This window comes from Oryzias latipes, chromosome 8, assembly GCF_053564925.1.
Source record: "Oryzias latipes strain Hd-rR chromosome 8, Olatipes_Hd-rR_3.1".
Lineage (NCBI taxonomy): Eukaryota > Metazoa > Chordata > Actinopteri > Beloniformes > Adrianichthyidae > Oryzias > Oryzias latipes.
The window spans coordinates 23,841,202-23,851,484 of NC_136244.1; the positions used below are offsets into that span (position 1 = coordinate 23,841,202).

At 42.4% G+C, this 10,283-nt stretch overlaps 1 long non-coding RNA gene across 1 annotated transcript; it reads right to left on the minus strand.

Moving 5' to 3' along the window:
* Positions 1-866: 866 nt before the first annotated feature.
* Positions 867-7,061, minus strand: LOC144994165 (uncharacterized). The gene is made up of 2 exons (XR_013657593.1): positions 5,887-7,061; positions 867-1,106 (listed from the first exon to the last, which is right to left on the minus strand). It is a non-coding gene; the product is annotated as an uncharacterized LOC144994165 (long non-coding RNA).
* Between the last annotated feature and the right edge of the window lie 3,222 nt (positions 7,062-10,283).

A 10,283-nucleotide genomic window follows, 5' to 3' on the forward strand; every position in this document is an offset into this window, starting at 1 on the left:
ATTCGTAGTTCTGTCTGTAAATACAGGTTTTCTTTGAAATCAGACTCTTCCTCCATTTGCTCAACCACTTCTTTAACTCCAAAGAAACTTTTTGGAAGCGTTTGTTTTATTATTAACTTTGTTAGCTCTGGGCTTTTCTTTTAGCGGCCCGAGCAGCTGCTTTAAGAAGGTAGTGGATGTATATACAGTAAGACACGTGACTCAGGAGACCGACTTTACATGTGTCAAGAGTTAGTCAGAGGGATGTGGTGGAGAGAATTCGGTACGGTAGTTTTCCAAAATAAGTTACTGTTCTTTTTTCTTTTTTGTCAGTGGTCCGGTACCAAGTGGCTCAGAGGGTTGGGGACCACTGCTTTCATGAACGTTGTTGCTATCACTTCAAAGCACCTGTTGGTCCTCGATTTTATTGCGTGTTTTTTCCTCCGTTCAGAGGCCCGCCGCTGAAGCACAGCGATTCTTATCCGAGCATCAACCCCCAGAGTTCACACCCACTCAACGTAGCAGGGTGTTGCTGCTGTGTTGACCCTCAGGGAGACGAATGGGGCTGATAAAGCTAAGTTCATTATCTGCTCCTGACAGGTCGGTCATGGGTCAGGCCTAATCTGAGCCCAGAGGAGCCCAGCCGCTTGGCCACTGTGTGACCTGGCTCTGTTACTGCCTTTAATCGGATCCGAGGTTAATGTGCTGCTTCTCTGTGACAAAAGCAGCACAAGAGGAGAGACGGCGTTGGTTTCCTTCACCAGGAGAAGGAGGGAAAAAAATAAAACATCTAACTCTCTCTAGAGATTCAACACTTAGCCCACACGACTGAGCCGTGACTCAGAAAAGGAAAAGCTTGCTGCAAAATAAATATCATTAACCCACAATTAAAATCTTGTTGTCTGTGCTGACATCCTTTATTGTTCTCATATCTCTGTCCAATTACAACATGCAGGAGTAATTACAGCTGCATTAAAAAGTAATGAAGTTATATGAGCAGAGCCCATCGTTTTCCAGGCATCGAGGTGGAGGGAGTGGATGCAGCTCAGGAAAAATCTGCTCATGGTGGTGAAATGTCAATGAGATGACTCTGCAGCACCATGAAACTTTCACAGTTCAGCTGCAAGCTAGAAAAAAAAAAGAAACAGACCAATCAATCTCAGCATTCTGTGGTCTGTTATTTGTAATTGCTTAACAAGTATCTGTAACCGTGGAGACAACATCGTTCACACAGAAACAGGAAATAAAACGGCTGCCTCATCTTTTTAGTGGGCCAACACATTTCAGTTACTCTTCATAATGATAGTCCCCCGTTTGTTTGAACGTGTTAATATTTAAACGCCTGTTGTGTTTGTGTGAACACGTTTGCATGTCGCTGTGTTTCTGTGGGCGAGTGATGCTGCTGGATTGCTTTGGTGAAGCGTTTAGGCTGGGGTCAGACATGAGAGCAAGGCAATTTGAGGTTGGAAATGAGCGATGTCTTTTTTCATTTGAGAGCCAGAGGCCTCAGCCTATCGCACGCCACCTCCTCCGACATGGAGGCATGACTATTGTGTTGCAGCATCTCCTGCTGCGTCTGTCTCACTACATCGAGGGGAAGGCGTGCACAGGTACAACAACTGAAGGCTTCTGTGATGTTTGGAAATGGAAAAACAGCCACGTCAATGAGCAGAAATCTTTATTTAGAAGGCTGAAAGAAAAAAAAACGACAGACAAAATGGACAATAGAAATGAATGGAGCAGGAGATTTAACCGTTATTTTGAGGGCAACTTCCTATGATCTTGGATGAAATGATTGAAGAAAAAAAGACAAATAAGTCAAGAAGTTTAAGAAAAATATCACAAAAATCATGTTTTACAGAAATTTGCCAACAGCAAACAGAATTTTCAGTTAAACATTTGTTCACATAACGATCCAACAAAAAAAGTTTTAACTTTGGTCAAATGGAACAGTGGTTCCCAATCGGCACAGTTTCCCTTGATTTAGAATACGATTCAGGAGGAAGTTTTATTTTGGAAAACTACTGGATTCTCCACCACATCCGACTCTCTCTCTCTGTGTGTGTGTGTGTGTGTGTGTGTGTGTGTGTGTATATGGGGTGGTCGGCTTGTTTAAAATTGTTTATCATGTAGATTTTATAAAGTTTGATTCAAATTGTTTCATCTGAAGTTAGAAGTTAAAAAGTAATTATTGGTTGCCTTATCATTTTACCTTATTTTTTATTACCGCAGCTCATCTAAATGGTTATGAATTATTATACTGTATATAATTATTATATCTGGATCTGGAAGAGTTTTTAGATTTAGTTTCAAAACAGTTTTGCATGAAAATCTGTCATCTGATCTCACATGAAGACATGTTTCCTTCTCATCACAGCTCTCCGTCACATTTTGGGGTTTAGAGATTTAATTTGTGACAACATTATCTCTAATGTTCACATAAAGAGTTGCTTTACTGATGTCTAGCCGTTTTGTCTTTTCTAATTAGTCCTGTCAGTAAAATTGATATAAAACCATGCAGTGATGTTTTTTTGTTGCATTTTCCTTTAACTTTGTGACTGCTGTGGGTGTGCTGGCTCATATCCAGAGGATTAGAAACAACATTGCTGAGACATAAATGAGGGAATGTCTCGGCTGTCTGGCACACCTGGCAACATCTTTCATTATTGAGGGTTGTTTAGGATGGAGCAGCAAGGATGCCGGCTAACAACACACCAGTACAATGCAAGACAAGAAATAACGGCCCCACAGATCACGACTGGGATTGGCTACACAGGTCAACAACAATGGATTCTTTGGTTAGCATCAATCACGCTGCCAGCCCTCTTGGGGCTTTGATGGAGTGGTTGTGTGCTGTGGTTGAGAGGCTAGTGGGAGATGGAAGTTGGCGGGGAACTGATAATGGGCTTCAGTGAATCACAAGAGATGAACCCCCACTGAGAGATGGAAGACGGGAATGAGAGAAGGATGTTAAAGAGAACAGCAGGGCAAGAGAGGGGGAGAGGAGAAAAAGAAAGGAGTGAGTGGGCTGGATGAGGAGAGAAGCTCAAGCTGCTCCTTACTTCCCCCCAGTCTCCTGCTGGATGACCAACACAGAGACAGCCAGGCACCATGACGGACATTCTCCTCGTCTAATGAGTCCCAGTCACAGATGAACACACTGCTGTGCTTTGCAGCAGCAACAGAAGGGCCTGCTGCCATGACAAACCCATCCTGCTCCAATCATGAGCACCACAATTAAGACACGGGGTCAGACGAGGTCCTTCTGCAGCAAATCTGCAGCATAATTTCATTTGTTTGCATATTTAGAGGTGTGTAAAAAGGGTCTGACCCGTCTAGCTAGAACGAGTCCATGTGCAGAGTAACAGCATGAACTCAGCTTCACCTCTATAAACACCTGTTCAAGCATCTTCCTGAGGGTGGGGGACCCAATTATCTCCCTAAAACAACAGCACCAAACAAAAATAATACTAATAAGCAGCTTCATAAAAGGATTCCCATTACATTAATCAATTCAAAAGCTTCCAGAGTAACAGGAGGAGCAGGAGTAACTGTCGTTTAGCCTCTCGGCACCCCGAGGGGTCGCCGACATCTGTGGCCAAAGAGGTCACGAATTTCAGAAACCAGAACCAGGATTCAGACCAATAAAAGTGCACTCACGAACATCGAACTCTGCCTTGTGGAAACAGTCTTTGATCAAATAAGTGGCATTGATTTTGTGGAGCCGGGCCTCCCTGCTGTACGTGCATCGATCTTGTCCATGTTTGACAAAAGGAGGTTGAGCTGTAATGTGAAAAATGACCACGGCCTTTGAGGCAGGACCAAAACCCAGCACGCGGGGAGAGCCGTGCCATTTAAGCAGCGGCCTCTGCCCAGCCGTCTTATCCTGTAATTGTTAAACTGGAGTCTCTTGCTGCAAGCAGCACTTACAGGAAAAGATTTAGCAACTTCAATTCCCATTTTTCTCAAACGCCTTTTATTGCTCAAGCTCAAAACAAACAAACACACACACCTTCTGAGTGTAATCTAGTCCTCACTCCGAGTCTCCTGTGGGTGTGTACGGTTTGCTGTGCCAGTGAAATGAAAGCAGGCCTCTCTAATAACAGCGAATTTAATACCAGCACTAGTCCCTTAATGAGAGTGCCCCGTGTTTGCCCTAGGCTCATATCCGCAGCGGCAGTGGGAGGGGAGACAAGGAAGGGAGGATGGAGGGAAATGTAGTTAAAATCTCCCATTAGCATTGCCTCCAGGGCACACATGCACACACTCCAGGCAGCGGAGAATTTGGAGGTGGCATGTGTGGTGGCACATGGGGGGTGGGGCGGGGAGCTGGAGGGGCAGAAGATGCCCGTCCTCGCCTCGGCACAGCTGGGGTTCTCTTGATGGCAGCGCGTGCCGCCATTGTTAACAGACAGGAATTACAGTGGTGCTTATTAGAAAACAGCATGAAGCTAAAGATCTGGAAGGGAAACATTCGGTGGCGACGAAGACGAGTTGTCGTCGGAATGGTCGGAAATGACAAATGATGTAAAGCTGTGAAATCCAGACAGCAGGTTCCACATTCCTTCATGTGATGCGATGGAGGGTGACGAACGAAAAAGAAAAGATCAGAGTGTAAGGCTGGAGTAAAACACAAAATGGCAAACGGAGGATGAGGACAGTCCTCTAATGGTCAAACAATTAGCCGGGAATCCTGGAGCCGTCAGCATGTGAGCCGCACTCCAGAGCAAAGCTGAACAAAAACAGGAATTCTCTGCTGTAATAGTCTTACTGCAGTCCCCTGAGTGTTTACTAAACAGCGTGATTGTGGTGGAGATTTGAATATTTAATAACAGGAAGAGATTGGAGGGAATAGAGAGCATCTGGGGAGAACAACAATGAGTTTGGACTCACTGGGCAAATGAGGGAAACTAGGCTGGGCTCGCCAAGATAGTCCCTGCGGTATTAATGAATTTTAAATGAATATTAGAGAATAGCCGTAAATATCTTTCAAACACAGGAAACTGGGATTGTTTTTTTAGTTTCAAACCAGACTTTTTGCAAAGAAATTGCCCTTAAACTCCAGCTTTTGGGCCTCCAGGAGAAGACAGACAGATGTAAGACTTACGAGGATTGAAATAACCCTCCCAGGCATATTTCATAGGCATTTATTCTCTTCCAGCTACAGCACAAAAGCCCTTTTCCCTCGAGGCGCATGTATTTTTGACTCAATATATTTCTCAATCCAGCACATCCATCATATCATTCACTCATTGGGATCAAACTCGCCCACACATGTAAATTTGTTTTTTCTCAAACCAAATCTCTGAGGCGGCATCACATTTGAGGTCTTTCTGAACTTTTATGTGCCCACTGCAAACTCAGTGTACCTATTAAAACATCAAAACAGCGGCCGTCTCTGACCTCAACAACTTGAGAAACACTTTGTATATTTAACCTCAGTCCATGAATGTGCATGTTTCCATAGAAACCCCCTCAGATATTTCCTAATTACAGTATGTACAGGAGCAATTTATCACTAAGACCTGCAAAAGATTTTTCTCCAAGTCACACTTTCCAGCTTTTAATAAGTTATTTACCAGCCAAAGCATTTCAAATGGAGAAAATGAAGCATTAGATGCAAGCCGTATGCAAAGATTAAGGCAGATGCTGCTCTAAAGGTCATGCAAGTCACCTCAGGTTTGTGCATTTCTTAAATTTGTTGATAAATGCAATTACATCTTCATAAATTGATGTGTTTAGTGCCACTTTTTATGATCAAACTTTCAATTTCTTCCTGCATTAACTAATAGTTTTTGCTGAAAAGCCTTTAAAAAAAACAGTAAAACAAGCTGTTTATCTAAGAACAAGAACTTTTTAAAAGAATGAATTAGGTTCAGTTTTGGTTGCAGGTGTTGCTTTACTCACCTCTTCCAGTTGCTGTCTTCCATCAGGGTCAATAGTGTAAGGTGGATTAATAGGGGCCCAAATAGAAAACCCTCTGGTCATGTGAGGATAGTACTCATGAGCAAGAAAACAACTTCAGAAAAAATTCAGAACAGACTAACACAAGAGACCGAACCATCGGATTGTGACTGAAAAACCAGGGAGCCCAAAAACTGCAGGGACTGATTAGACAATGAGACTCAAGTGTGTCAATTATGCCAAGAGAGGACAGACAGGAATCCACAGTACAATGTTTTCAAAATAAAACAGGAAGTCAATTTTTTAAACTAATTAAAGCAGTCAGTTTTACATAGAGATGAAGGGAAACAAGAAATCAATCAAATAAACAAACAAACCACAGTTTACAACAAAGGACTCTGAGAGCCCAGAGCACCTCTGGTAATTAACAAAAATGTACTCTAATGCAATATTCTAAAGGTTTGACTGTTTATCCTTTGAACTTCAGGGACAAGGACACAATTGTAAATAATATTTGCAGAATGTGATCTATACAAGCACAGAACTACTCTGTGATGTTTTATTGTGGTAAATACGAGGATGTGAGCAGTGCACAGTGTAGCCGTTCATAGACATTTATTTTTCCTACACAAGTAACCTTTCTTTGAAAAGAAAATATTTGGACTTAGACTGCATGGGGGTGTAGTGGTTAGCGCTCCCACCTAAAATCAAGGAGGCCCTGGTTCGAATCCTGGCATCAACTCTGAGAAGAAGGTTCCTCTTGCTGCTAATCTGCAGACACAACAATGGCTCACTTTTTTGCGTAAGGTGATGCATTTTAGGTGGTAAAAAATATGTTTTAGGCTACAAGAGATTTAGGAGTTTGTTCAGCCTCCCCAAAGAGAAGTCTACTCTTCAGAAACAGGAACCAGCCGGCAACTGTTTGTCTGTGAACGCCTTTTCATAGATGACTGTTCAGTTAACCCTTGTGCTATCTTAGATGACCCCACCCTTACTTTGACGTGTTCTCCCTACCATGACAAAGGTGGATAAAGGTGGAAAGATTTCATGTAATCCATGGACACCAGTGAAGATCACAAATCATTGAAGAAAAAGGTTCAGAGCACTGTCTAGTGGGTCTAGATGACCCAACTCCCAATGGTAAAGTGCGTAGGATAGCGCAAGGGTTATGCTTGGCCTGTATTAAGGTGGATTGTCCAGGAGACTAAACCTCACAGCTGGCCCAAGTCCTACAATCAAATCTGATGAAGAAGTCAGAGTGTAAGGCTCCACAATATGCACATTCATTTTAGCAAAAGTTTTAGATGTTGTTTGTTTTCGTGGGCAGGACACAGACACGCTCAAGCGAAAGCTGGTGCCTCTAAGGCTTCTGGGAATAAAAAACAACTAATATTTCATTTACAAAAGTGTTCTTTATTGTGCCAAAGATAACATATTATCATATTTAAGGATACAGTTTACTCTGAAAGAATTAGAACAGCCTGATATAGGCCCTTTAAATCACCCCAATGAAGTTTTGTAAATCTTCTTTTTTGGTTAAAATAAATGCAGAGTTAATTACAAAAAAGTGTTTTGTTTGTGAATGTTTTCATGTTAATTCTCATAAGCAGTAGTGTATTAACAAATAACGCTTTGTTTTAAAATTGGACTAAACATTTACCAGGCAGCACTGATCCCCCTGAAACAAGCTTATCCCTTCATTTAAAATGACTCTGCATTGTATTTATTGCTTTAACCAGAAAACAACATTTGTCAAGCTACTGTGGAAAAGTTCTCATTTAAAGTTAAACTGGATAAATTCTTCATCGTATTGTTTGTGGGGAAGCTCTGCAGCCGCCTGGAAGATGCCGTCCGATGGTAGAGATGGCCTTAAAAATATTCATAAACACTTAAATCACACTAAAACACTTTGTTACAACACGCACATGTTCACGCAAAGTGAAACAAGTTCTTGCAAACTCAGACCAGGTCGATTAAGCAGGCTTCAGGCATTTGGGCCAGGTCTGGCTGCGCTCCCAGGTTAGAGGACGTCTCCTCTTGGCCCTCTCTTACCATCTGCCCTGTCCAGAAGGCTCGCACCTCTGAGTGGGAGGAGAAAAGGGAGGAGGCTGACCCTGGAGATCCACCTCAGAGCGAGGGGAGAGGCAATGATGGCACCAAGTGATGGGAGGGGGCTGGACGCTGGTGCAGAGAGAGGTCTGGAGGTCTTTCAGGAGGGAGGAAGGTTGGTGGCAAGGCAGGCAGGGTGGGGCATGATGGAGCAGAGTTCACTCCTGGGGGACACAGGGGTCATCTGTTACCTGTCCACCTCTGACCAAAGCCATCTGCTGCAGGGAGAGACGAAAAAAAGAAAAAATAAGTTTGTATCAGAGTTTTAAATCTGTGCTGCTTATAGCCCTTTAATTAACATTTCATATTGTATTCAGGCAGCTCGGTTTTTCTAACAAGAAAGGGTAATTGGAAACGGTTATTGAAAATGAGAGAAATCATTTTAATGATTGAATAAGCATGAGGAGAAAGCGAAGGAAGGAATGATATATTTTTCCTACTGCATGAATGTAAGGGCATAATTGGGCAGCATTTTGTAGACCGGGCAGATCCGGTTGTGCTGCTGCTGATGCAGAAAGTTTTGGAAAATCAAGTTTGAAACAAGAGGGACATCTCTTTGCAGAAATGAGAGAAAAGCCGATACAAGCGAGCTATGACAGGACACAGAAACAGGTCAGGTACTTCATCTGAGATTTACTCTCCTCTCTGCCAAATCCCATTCCAAATGAAATACACCACAGGGATGGCAGTACAGATTTATCATAACACTGCCTACCCGCCTCTGATCTTTCTTCTTCTGACATTATAATTGGCACTCGAGGAATATGAGGTGAGGATACCCAAGGACGAAAAGAATGAACAGTATATCTCTGCTTATTTGTGGATGTTGTCTCGTTGGCCTACTCTGATGTAACTCAGACCGTCAGACAAAAAATCAGACTCAAATCTGATACAGAGCTTAATACTAGAATTACTCAAAGACCTTAAAAAATAATAAACCTGTTTTCAGAGATGGAAAAAATAGTTTTGTATTTATATTAGAAATCTAAACTTAAAGAAAAGGAAAGGTGGAGATGCATCTTCAAACACAAATTCATCTGTACCTTCTGTGCGTGAAAGTCAGACAATAAACTGAACACCTTTTCAACAAACCAAACGGAGGGACGGGGGACATTTTTAATTACCTCATAAGGGCTGGGCTGATCGGAATTACTTTTGTCTCCAGTAATTCAAAATGCAAGCTCAGCACTTGCATGCAATTCATCACATCTCTGCTGCAGACATCATCAACCTTTTTTGAAGAAGCTGGAAGCTTTTGAGGGGGAGGGGGGGGTGCAGCAAATTTCAGTCACAGCAGACAAGAGGATGACAAGACTTTCACTCACCTCGAACGTCACCGGCACCATTTCTACCTGATCCTCAGATAGATGAACAGATGGCGATCACCAACGTGAAAATACGAGCTAAAATTTCAAAAATGTCAGTCATTTATAGGTAATACTGATAACAAAGACTTATCTGATTGCATTTAAAGATGACAACATGCAAAATATTTAAATAAATGTTGCATGTGGTTTTTCAATGGTGCACAATGGATGGCAGAACCTCAGCAGGACTAGCTCAGACAGGAGACCAAGCAGTGGGAGTTTTGCTGTCCATTATTTCCACAGTGAGCAGAACTGTCAGCCTCGAACACAGCCGGGGGTCATGAGAGGGAAAAAAAATCAGCAATGCATGAAGACGTATTTTATATTATGACTTCATATTTGGAATAACATTCTAAAATATGTACAAGAGAAAAAAAAAGCACAAAAAGGGCGTCAGAATTTTTTTTTGATTACATGCATCGCCAAATTGCACATTTATGCTATAGACATTTAGCAAACAAATACTATATCAAGTGCATCTTACTAGTACTAGGTTGGACCCCCTTTTGCCTTTAGAACGGGCGTAACCCTTGTGCTATCTTAGATGACCCCACCCTTGCATTGACGTGTTATTCCCAACCATGACAAAGGTGGATAAAGGTGGAAAGATTTCATGTGATCCATGGACACCAGTGAGGATCACAAATCATTGAAGAAAAAGGTTCAGCCCACTGTCTAGTGGGTCTAGATGACCCAACTCCCAATGTTAAAGTGCCTAGGATAGCACAAAAGTTAATCCTTGGTGGCATAGATTCAACAACATACTGGAAACATTCCTAAGAGAGTTGGGTCCATATTGACATGCACATCCAACTTGCACATCCAACCTCCCGTTCCACCACATCCCAAAGGTTCTCTATTGGGTAGAGACCAGGTGACTGTGGAGGCCATCTGAGTCCAGTGAACTCATTGTCATGTTCAAGA